The sequence below is a fragment of the Pyrus communis genome, chromosome 6 (assembly GCF_963583255.1).
Source record: "Pyrus communis chromosome 6, drPyrComm1.1, whole genome shotgun sequence".
Lineage (NCBI taxonomy): Eukaryota > Viridiplantae > Streptophyta > Magnoliopsida > Rosales > Rosaceae > Pyrus > Pyrus communis.
Window position 1 is genome coordinate 712,053 of NC_084808.1, and position 11,499 is coordinate 723,551.

An 11,499-nucleotide genomic window follows, 5' to 3' on the forward strand; every position below is an offset into this window, starting at 1 on the left:
GGAGGGTGTCCACGGCATTGTTGGGGTTAAGCCACTTAGCCATAGAGACAAGTGAATGCGCAACAAGGGATCTCTAACCTTCAAACTGTTTGAGGGAGAATACTCTATGATATGATTTAGAATCTCTGGCCAGAGTATGAATGAGATTTAGGAATGTGTTCCAAATCACATTCAAGGTAATCATATAAGCACAAGACTCACATTGGATAGTAGACATGAATAAACTATCAAACCAAACAATGTGGTCAAGAGTATTGTATTAGAGAAAGACCGTATTGCATTTGTAATCCTAAAACTGAATAGGTTCTCCACCTCTTCTGATTAGCTTGGGTAACCATGACATGCTGCTAGGCGTCAACCATGGTTTGTGGAAGCCCTAAAAGTGTATTATCACTAACGGAAGAATTGAAAGTAAGTTTCAATTCACAATCGATTTGAAAGAGTTTGAATCGCCCACTGCCTCGCTAAAAGGAACCTAATGGATCGTACACCGTGTAAGGTAGAGATTGAAGATTCAACGGAGATGAGTAAGAATAATTAAATGGTTTAATTATTTATGGCAAGGATTAATTAATATGATTATTAATCAAACGAATAAGTTCGTTAAAAGACCACGGGATAGTTTTGGACCTTAAGGCCCAATGGGCTTCGAACGTCAAGTCCATTGACTTAAGTTGTGTGACAACTTAATGAATAATGATTCACAAAGGCCCAAATAGCCCAATAAATCCCATGTTAAAGAAGGAGTGGTTTTGGACTTATTTACAAGTTTGCCACTCAAATGAATTAAGGAATAAGTATGACTTTATAGCCAAAATTCATTAAGGGTAATTTTTGGGGAAAGGATGAGAACACAAGCTCTCTTTTCTCTCTAAAATTTCAGCCACCTTGGAGGGATCATCTAGCAATCAAACTCCTCCAAGGTCACTCATTTCTTCTACAATATGCCTTGGTGTGGAGACTTAGAGGTTTTCAATTTTGGGAACTTGGAGAAACCTTTTCATCCATCCAAATCCATGGATCTAAGATGCAAGGAATGAAGGCCCTCTCTTTGGGTGATTAGCCTTTGCTTATGCAAAGAGGAATCTACAAAGGTATTGATTTCTCAACTCACTTTGTTTTGAGTTGAGTCTTGGTTCACCTATCTACTAGGCTTTGAAGTTCATGGGTTAAGTTTTGTTTTTGAGTGCATATAAACATGATTCCGCCTTTTAATTGTTAATTGCATGATGTTGATGTTGCTCAAATGAACTTGTTTTTCACAAATTTTCCTTCACCTAGCACCGCCAACACCTCAGCCAAGCCAAGCCGACCCTCTTGTCGCACCACCTGCAAAACAACGAGAGACGACTCTTTGCAAAGGCAAGAAAAGAAGAATGCTAAGGGAGGGGGAATAAAAATTTCATCTGGCTTCTCTTCCTTGTTGGAATAATGATTGTTCTCCAAATTTATATAATCCCCTTCTTAATGCAGAATTAAATAGGTGTTAGGGGCAATTATTTTCATTTTCCTTGAAGAAGTCTATCTCCAAATCAAGAAAGAAGATCAAGTTCAAATTGGGAAAGAATTATACAAGCCTAAGTAGCTTGGGATTCCTACACCTACTATCATTTTCCTGTATGCAACACAGTAGCTGTGGAGGCATTTGTGGAGCCTAAAATAATCCAAAAATTCTAGAGGCGATACGTGGACTTTTATTCAAGAAAGACAAGATTACCCTCAATAAATGGGCAGGCTTCTCAGATGTTCCCACATGTAGCTCACACCTTTGGAGGTCACAACAGTTGAATACGGCTGCCCACAGCTCACCTGTCCTTGGCAAGGAATTAAAGAGAAGGATTAATTACCCAAATCTTATCTTTAATACATTCCCAATTGAAGATTGACTCTAATCAAGTAAGTAATCCTAATTTAAATCACTTAGGGATAATTACACCATTATCTCAAGATATTATTTCCTATTTAATATCTTGGGAATATTTAGAGAACATCTCTCCATTAAACACTATGGCCGGCCCTATCTCTATAAATACCCCATATTCTACCAAATTTTCAGGGCTTTTGCAACCCTAAAGAAGCCTTAAACACTTTACTATCTTAGAGAAACTAACTTAGGCATCGGAGATCCGTTGACCTAACCCCCCCCCCACCTCGTGTGCACCTGAGGCTTAGGTCTCTGATCAAAGGAGTTGATTGTTTTGCAGGTGCATTTTCGTCAAGACTGAAGACAACGGAAATTTGCATGGGCACCCAACATGTAGAATCTCACACACCACATACAACCACCCTCTCATGATCTCACCCACTTTATCCATCCCAACCCCTTATTCTTCTTTGTCGGATTTGACGACGATGCCGCCGCCGCCATCTCACCAAGATTCACATTGTCGACTCCAGAATCTTACAGGGGTCCAATGGGCAACATTGCTACAGGCCATAGCAACTTGTTCCATTGTTGCGAAATGGGATTGGGCAGAGGAAGGAAGTAATCTAGTGTGGCATCGGAGCAAAGGGGGGTGCGGTGGGGTTCTAAAGCGGATGGTGGAGATGGTTTCTTAGAGGTGAAGGTGAGGTAGAAGAAGAGGTAGAACGAGATGATAGAAACGAAAAGCAATTGAGATGGTGAAAAGAATGTGGCGAAGCAGAGTAGATTCGACCATTTTTGTGCGGCTGGCTGAAAGAGAGAGAGGGGAATATGAGCAGTGGGTCGGGGAAGATGAAAATTACATATAGAGTAAATTTTTAATAATTAATTTTATATTGAAACAACACTTTTAAACATTTCAAGGAATGACAAAGTTAATACATGTAAAAGATGTCATCATTAGTCTTTTTTCTCTAGAGTGTAAGTTACAAATATACCCTTTATAGTGGTAAGGTGACTTTATTTAAACTCAAGTATTATCTTTTCAATCCCACCTTATAAAAATCTTTTACATTATTCCCCTTAAGCCCTTAATCAAACTTTGTTTTGGTCGGAACCCTTAATCAAAGTAAACATAAAATAAAAATCACAAAAGCAAAGAAACTTGCACACGACAACAATCTCCACCCTCTTGGCGGTCATCAAGTCTTCAGCACCCACAGTGTCTTTTTCTCTCTCAATTCTTTCTCTCCCTAGGAAAGAAAAAAGAAAGGTCAAATTTGATTCCCAGCCACTCTAATTCATCAATTTGTGGCCTACCTTCAAAACCCTAATGTTGAACTGACCTATTGTGAAAGAAAATTTTTATTCGAACACAATAATTATCTTTCCATAGCCAACTTAAAAATTTTATCTTACAAACTTCCTGTTTTACCCTAAAAAAATGTTTGGCGTAGAAAGAAAATTGTTATGAAAAAAATCACAACATAGAAAATGCAACCACCACCAACTGTAGATCCCATGGTTGTTTGAGAGAGAGAGAGACACACACACACACAGAGACAGAGATAGAGATAGAGACAGAGAGATAATTGATTCCTATGATAATCCCAACCAAGCGTCTAGTGTAGCACTTGGAGTAAAGCTTGAAAGACTAGCAATCGGCGAGAAGCCCCTCAGATCCAGTTTAATTTTGTTCCGATTTCTTCGTTTTTCATTGATTTGATGTCGAGGTCGTGTTGCACGTGCAAATTCCTAAATTTATGTACTTTACTTTCTTCCTCACTTTCTCAGCAGTAAAACTGAGCACAAACAAAAAAACCAGAAAGGAAAAGCAAAGGCACATTTAAATGAGCAATCTAAAAGCCTTAAAGGAGTTCCAACGAAAGGGGCAAACACCAAACTGAAGCACAGCGAACCTCTCAACCGAGTCCTTAACCTCGAAGCAATAGATGTAGGGGCGATTGAACTGATTTTGCAAAAATGGTTGAGGATAGGTTGAACTGATTCTGCAACAATGGTTAACAACGAGTTGAATTGATTCTACAAAAATGGTTAAGGGCAGGTTGAACTGATTCTACAATAATAGTTAAGGACAGGCTGAACTAACTCTGCAAAAATGATCAACGAAATGTTGAACTGATTCTGCAAAAATAGTTGATGATGGGTTGAACTGATTCTGCAAAAATGATCGAGGATGGGTTGAATTGATTCTGCGTAGTGATCGAGCACGGGTTAAACCAATTTTGTAAAAATGGTCGAAGACGGGTTGAACTGATTCTGTAAAAATGGTCGAGGATATGTTGAACTGATTCTGCAACAATGATTGAGGACGAGTTGAACTGATTCTGCAAAAATAATCAAGGATGGGTTGGACTGGTTCTGCAAAATGGTCGAGACGAGTTGAACTGATTCTGCAACAATGGTCGACGACAGGTTAAATTGATTCTGCAAAAATAGAGCAAAAATGGTCGAGAACGGGTTGAATTGATTATGCAAAAATAAACCAGAACGGATTGAACTAATTCTGCAAAAATGGCCGAGGACGGGTTGAACTGATTCTACAAAAATGATCGAGGACAGATTGAACTGATTCTAGTAATAAAGGATACAAATTGATTTTATATATAGTTTCAAAACTGATTATGTAGAAATAGTCGAGGATGAGTTGAGTTTATGTCACGTATTAATTTTGTTGGAATTGTGAGGGTTGTGTTCTTGTAAACACGAATTTTTCCTGAAACAAGAGACAAGAATACGTGTACAAAATATATTTTTTGTTTGTATTGATTTTGGGGTTACAATCTCTTTGTAATTTGATCCTCTGATTCTATCTTTGTAGGGTGAAGGTTTGTGGATGAGTTGTTGATCCAAAGGGCCGTCGGGGCTTGATCTAGGGATGAACAGTTGATGAACGGATCTTCGAGGGCTTTTGGGCTTAATCTTGAAGAACGATTGGATGTGTGGATTTGTTGAGGTTGTTGATCCAAAGGGCCGTTGGGGCTTGATCTTAGGATGAACGGATGATGAACACTTTCTTCAAGGGGCCGTCGGGGCTTGATCTTGAGTCGGTGGAAGTTCTTCAAGGGCCGTTGGGGCTTGACCTTTGAAGGAGGATTTGACGAAGAACGAAGAGTGTTTTCTTGATCCTTCGGGATTTGCTTGAGAGCTTTAGAGTTTCGAGGCTTCAAGGTTTTGGTGTGATGTAAATTCCCTTCTTTCTTTCTCTTCTTCCCTTCTTTCTTCCTCCCGAAATGAATGCCTTGGCCTCCTATTTATAGAATTCCAAAACTTGATTTTTGGATTTAAATAATCAGATGAAATAAATCATTTCTGCCAGATATTGACACGTGTCCTATTTGATGACCTTTCCAATTTATTTCGATTTTTCGTTGAGTCACACGCTACATGTAAAATTTATGTGACACGTAAGCGTTGAAATTTTAATTATTGGTTAAAATTCATTTCACCGAAATTTCGATGTCTACAAATGCCCCCACTTCAAGGCGCGTCGTTGACATGTGCTTGTCACGTGTATGAGATGCGTTTTGAAGTTCCTTAATGTAGATGTCGATCCAAGGGCCGTCGGGGCTTGATCTTGAATTGGGCTGGAAATTTCTTCAAGGGCCATCGAGGCTTGATCTTGAGTTCGACTGGAAGATTTTCTGGTTTCCTCCAATCGTTGATTTTCCTTTGTGCTACTCTTGAACTGGGCTGGAGGATTCTTTTGGTCTCCTCCGAAGGTCTGAACTTGCTCCTTTTATATGGAGTTGAATTTGATTCAAGGGTGGTGAACACTTGATTTTGAATCGGACTTGTGATTTCTTCAAGGGCCATTGAGGCTTGATCTTGAACTGGGCTGGAGGATTCTTTTGGTCTCCTCCGCTCGTTGATTTTCCTTTGTGCTACTCTTGAACTGGGCAGCAGGATTCTTTTGGTCTCCCCCCGAAGGTCTACGAGCGGTTTCAGGATATGGCAGGCAAGTACAAGGTGGAGGTGCTGACCTGTTTCTTTGTTCAATCTTTCCAATTCGTATTGAAGAGGGTTGGAAAGATTGAAGTTTCCTTGTCCCTTCTCTGGCAGTGTATCAACCGTTGAAGATGACTACTCGAGAGCAATACTAGGTAAGCAATCAGGAATAGATTCCAGGTAGTCGGTTCCAGATCGGAAGACTGACTCCAAGTGCCGCTGACTGCTCTCTTTCACTTTGCCATGCGAGTAATAACAAAGACAAAGGAAAAGACAGGGAAAAAGCATGATATGAGATACCTTTGCTTTCGAAGAAGCAGCAAATGAATCAGCACATATATTTGTTATGCTTGTCTCCACATGCTTCGATGTATCATTTTCACTTGCCTTACTTGCTCCCCTTTGCAGAAGTGGTATTTCCTTATGCAGGTTTAGCATATTTTCTTGTAGTATTTGTCCTCCGATGCAGGAGTTGAATGCAACCTTTGCATTTAAATGGTGCTTCACTCCTTGGTGGCAACTGGTTTGAGTGGAGGTTCCGACATATTGCTTTCTTTGTCCTTGTCTTGGCAGGTGAGAACAAGGGCAAAGGAAAAGATAGGGAAAAAGCATGATATGAGATACCTTTGCTTTCGCCCTTGATGATATGAGATACCTTTGCTTTTGAAGAAGCGGTGAATGAATCAGCACATGCTTCAATCTATCGTTTCCTCCTGGGTCATCTGTACTCGAGGCATCTGGTATCTTCAAAGGTTGAATAGGTTTTCTCAAAGGAAGAAGAAGAATTGTGTATTTCGAGAGGCTTTGCTGGGAGTGCGCCCTCAGAGATGAGGAAGAGTTGGGCATTTTCTTCAGGTCTGCCTTGTCATAAGAGACGAAGGTCGACGTATATAGGGATTTCTTAATAGCAAGTGGTGGTACCGTTCTTTTACCCTTGTCGACAAACGTCTCTTTGATATCTGAACGACGCCTCTTCGATTTCTGAACGAGCGCCACTTTTGACAAAGTTGCACGCGTTTTCTGAAAAGCAGAGAAAGCGTCGCCGAACTTTGCGCTTGTCGGCTAAAGACGTGTAGTCGCGATGATGGCCTCCACGTGTTTTCGACTTTGTCAGATATCTTTTGACAAAGTTGAACGCGTTTTCTGAAAAGCTGCGAACGCGTCGCCGAACTTCACGCAGGAAAATCCGGATTTTTGAATTGGTGGTCGTGTCGCCTTGGCTTTTTATAGCGGTATTGATCACCCCAACATTCACACTCTGAAGATTGCCCATTCTTGAAAAATTGTCTCCGACCCTTTGAAATTTTTTTTTATATCCCTTCTCTTTGAACACCTTTGAAAAATGACTAACTCATCGAACCTTTGCTTAGATTTGAGTCTCAGCAGCGATCCGGTTGTGCCTCGTCAAGGTAATGTATGGCGCCCTTCTTTTTTATCTTCTAACGGTCCTCTTACAGGTGAAGACTCTGTGATGAAGGACGCAACAACAGCTACGATAGTAGCTAGGAACCTCCTCACTCCTGAAGATAGTCGGCTGCGTTCAGGACGGTCCGATGAGTTGGCCGTTCAAGAGTCCCTCGCTCTCAGTGTTCAGTGTGCAGGCTCTGTGTCCAACATGGGCCAACGCCTACTTGCTCGCTCCCGCCAAGTTGAATCCTTGATGGCGGAGGTGGAAAGTCTTAAGCAAGAGATCAAACTGCTTAAGTACGAGAATAGAAGTTTGCATGTGCTTGCAAATAACTATTCGTCGGGCATGAAGAGGAAGCTTGATGAGCTGCAAGAATCCAATGGTCGAATGCAAAGTAACCGTCAAAGGCTTGCGGCTTTCTTCCAGAGGCATATTTTTCCTGGCTCATCTAGCGTTCCACCAAGTATTGAGGCCTCTTCTTTGATGCCTCCCACTTCTGTAGTTTTTCCCAAGTAATGGGGCTTCACGTGAACAACCTTTGTGAAAGCTCCATCTTTTTTTTTTTTTTTTTTTTTTTTTTTTTTTTTTTTTTGTACACACTTGTAATTTCTCGGAGATCAATGGACATGCTTTATTTTATTCAGTGTATTGTGCTAAATACAGATAAAACATATACATCACCAAGATATATATTTTTTTTTTTTTTTTTTTTTTTTTTTTGGTTCATCCACGAAAGATGATATATATATATATATATATATATTTTTTTTTTTATTTATTTTATTTTATTTTTTTATTTTTTTATTTTTTTATTTTTTATATTTTTTTATTTTTTGCTTTCGGTGGCTGATCCACGAAAGATGATATATTTTTTATTTTATTTTTTATTTTATTTTTTTTATTTTTTTTATTTTTTTATTTTTTATATTTTATTTTTTACTTTCATCATTACTTCCCAACATAATCATTTCCTTTTACTTTATTTTATTATTTTTTATTATTTTATTATTTTTTTTTTTTTGCTTTCGGTGGCTGATCCACGAAAGATGATATATATATTTTTTTTTATTTTATTTTTTATTTTTTTATTCTTTACTTTCATCATTACTTCCCAACATAATCATTTCCTTTTACTTTATTTTATTATTTTTTATTATACATCGTCAGTTTTTTTTTCTTTATAAGAAGGTTGAGGCTGAAGGTTGAGGCTGCAAGGTTGAGGCTGCCAAACTGACGAAGAATCCAGAAACGCATCGAAAGTCTGCTTTGCTTGACTCAGTCTCCCCGGGCCTCAAATTGTTACAAAAATTCCATTGATGGCACATGCGGAAGGCGGTTTGGCAGCTGGTGCTGTTTTTGAAAGATGTTTCCCAACATCATTATTGCTACCTCTTTTTTATTAAGGTGCTTCCCAACATCATTATTGCTACCTCTTTTTTTTTCTCTTTTTTTTTTTTTTTTTTTTTTGAAAGATGCTTCCCAACATCATCATTTTTCTTTTTTTTATATAGTGATCTGCAAGGCTGAGGCTGTCAAACCGACGAAGAACCCAGGAACGCATAAGTTGGTGGTGTAGAAAGAGTTGTGTTGTGCAAAGATTGCAAAGGGAATTTTGCTGTGTAACGCCTTTTGCCGCTGCTTGAAGTTTGTTGCAGTGTGTCACTTTTACCGTGTGGGGTTATGCAAAAGACTGCAGCGAGTTTATGCTGTGTAGTGCCTTTTGATCATAATTTTCCTCGGTGGTGACGTTGTTGTGCCTCTTGTTGCTGCTTGCTGCACCGTCATCGCTGCACACCATTGCACTGTCTGTCGTCCTGCTGTTCAAGTTTTGTGGCTGTTTTTTTTTTTTTTTTTTTTTTTTTTTTTTTTTTCTTTTTTTTGCGGTCATGGTATTTTTCAAATGTTTTAAGAGCAACACCATTACCATTCTTGCGAAGGAAAATGATTCGCAAGATAGGGGAACAACGCTGAAGATTTACGCCCCACTGACTGGCCTTAAGGCGCTTGCTCTTCCTACAAAAGACAACTCCATGCATATTAAGTCGTGGTCTTCTGAAGTATCTTGGAAGGTGGCAAACTTTGTTCGATCAAATACGGAGAGGGAGGCGTGCACACCGGGGATTCTTATCTTGAACCCTTCACACCATGCTCGTGACAGTCATCCGGCTTCGTTTAAGCTTCTCGGAGATCACATCCGCAGCGGAGCTATGGCTTGGAATGATGCCTTGTCGACTACCGGAGAAGCTGTTTTTGATGAGTCTTATTGGGAGTGGCTTGAAGATGTCTTGGGCCGATCTAAACATGTGCTTACTAGCATGGGCCTTTACCATGCCGTGTACGCATCTTTGTTTAGTTATGGTCTCCATCATTCTGTCCTTCATGCGTTCTTCGAGCATTGGTGTTCAGCGACTAACACGCTTCATACAGCTCAAGGAGAGATGTCAATTTCACTTTGGGATCTCCACAAGATAGGGGGATTGCCAATCCAAGGTAAGTTTTATGACGAGGTCGTTCCTAGTGCGGAGGAACTTTCTCTCTGCAATAACCGAGGATTGCCTGCGAGTTGTCGCTGTTTATTTTGGGCATATCACAAGCTTTCCCAAGATGCTCGAAGTAAATCAGGCGTGAAGATTTCTTCATGGATCCGCTTCTGGTATTGGGAGGATACAAGGTACAAGAAGTCCTCGAAGAGAAGAAATTGCAACAAAACCACTAAGCCAAAGGGAGACTTATATCCATCTGGTGCCATTGGTTCAGCTAAGCGCCGTTCCCCTGCCGAGTTGAGAGCGTTTGAGGACCTTGGCATAACATCAGAGCATGTGGAAGAATCTTACCTAGCTGCTTTCTTAGCTTGTTGGCTTTGTAAGTTTGTTTTTCCAGTCGGCAACGTCAACTTTATTCGTCCTGGGGTTTTCAAAGTTGCTAGCAAAATGGCTGCAGGTGAATCTTTCAGTCTTGCTATCCCGGTTTTGGCCAATATTTATAATGGCTTGAGTGTTGTTTCGAACTCAGCAAACACTGAAGATCGTGCCGCGGTTCTTCCCTACCATTATGTGTATGGTTGGTTGGGTGAGTACTTCGGTACTCATTTTTTTTCTTCAACTCTAAACAAGTCAGGGCCTTTGATGACGAAGTATTCTGGCGTGCTTTCTTCGAAGAGCCTCGATGATTCCCAGGCGCAAGCACTGTTTAGAAGCTGCGAAGGCTTGAAGATGGACTATCTGGCGAGAGTTGGCTCGGTGCGGCGAGACATCATGGACGATTCGCATCTTCGCTTCTCAGACTTATCTTACCTTATAAGTCTTCGCTCAGGGTATGTTTCTTTGCGGCAAGAAGATCGATGCATTGTTCAGCCGTATAGTCCCCACCGTTTCAGCAGGCAATTTGGTTTTGTCCAACATGTGCCAGGCAAGCTGAAGGAAAAAAACCAATTAGACTCCTTGCAAGCCGTGTATATGCATTGGGAATCTTGTACCCGTGCATGTACAAATGCTTCTATCACCCTGCCGGCAAAAGACGAGTTCAAGAGTAGTCCAGTAACCCGTGCTTACATAAGTTGGTGGTCAAAGGTATATTATGAGAATTCGGGGATGGCAAGTGGTACCAATTCTTCTCATTCACACCTTAATGTATTGAGGGAGGGGTGTTCTGTGGTTCCTACACAACTGATATCTTTTGATTGCGCGAGTGCTGCTACTTTGCAAGATAGACCAGTGGTTTTAGTCCCTCAATGCCCACGCTTGTCTTCTCAACATCTAGATGTATCTGAAGAGGCTGGTGATGAAGTTGATTCGCACGAAGATGGACTTGTTTTACGGCAGGGTCAACAAGTTTTAAACAAGCGACGTCTTGAAGGCGCTCAGGCTGATAGCGATGTCAATTTTCGTCATAAGAAGAAAGAAGTGTTTAGGCTCCCTCAACTCGATGGTAGTGTGTCGTTTGAGAAAGACGTATGCATCTTCTTCTCTCTTATGACTTCTTCTGCTTTCATTGTTCTAGCTTTTGTTTCTAACAGCTTTCTTTGTTTTCTTTAGGTTGGGCCTTCTTGTTCTTTTGACTTGGCGACCACAGGTATTTATTCTTATACGGAGATGCTATTTGGAGGCGACCTACCCACAGGCGAGGAGATTGGGGATCCACCTGGTACAGAGCTTATCCCAAGTTCGTCAAGTTTCCCAAGTTTGCCGTGTGTAGGTGGAGGCATGCAAGATCCCGTCATGCATTCTACACCTTTGCCAGCTAGCTCTGAGATCTCTCT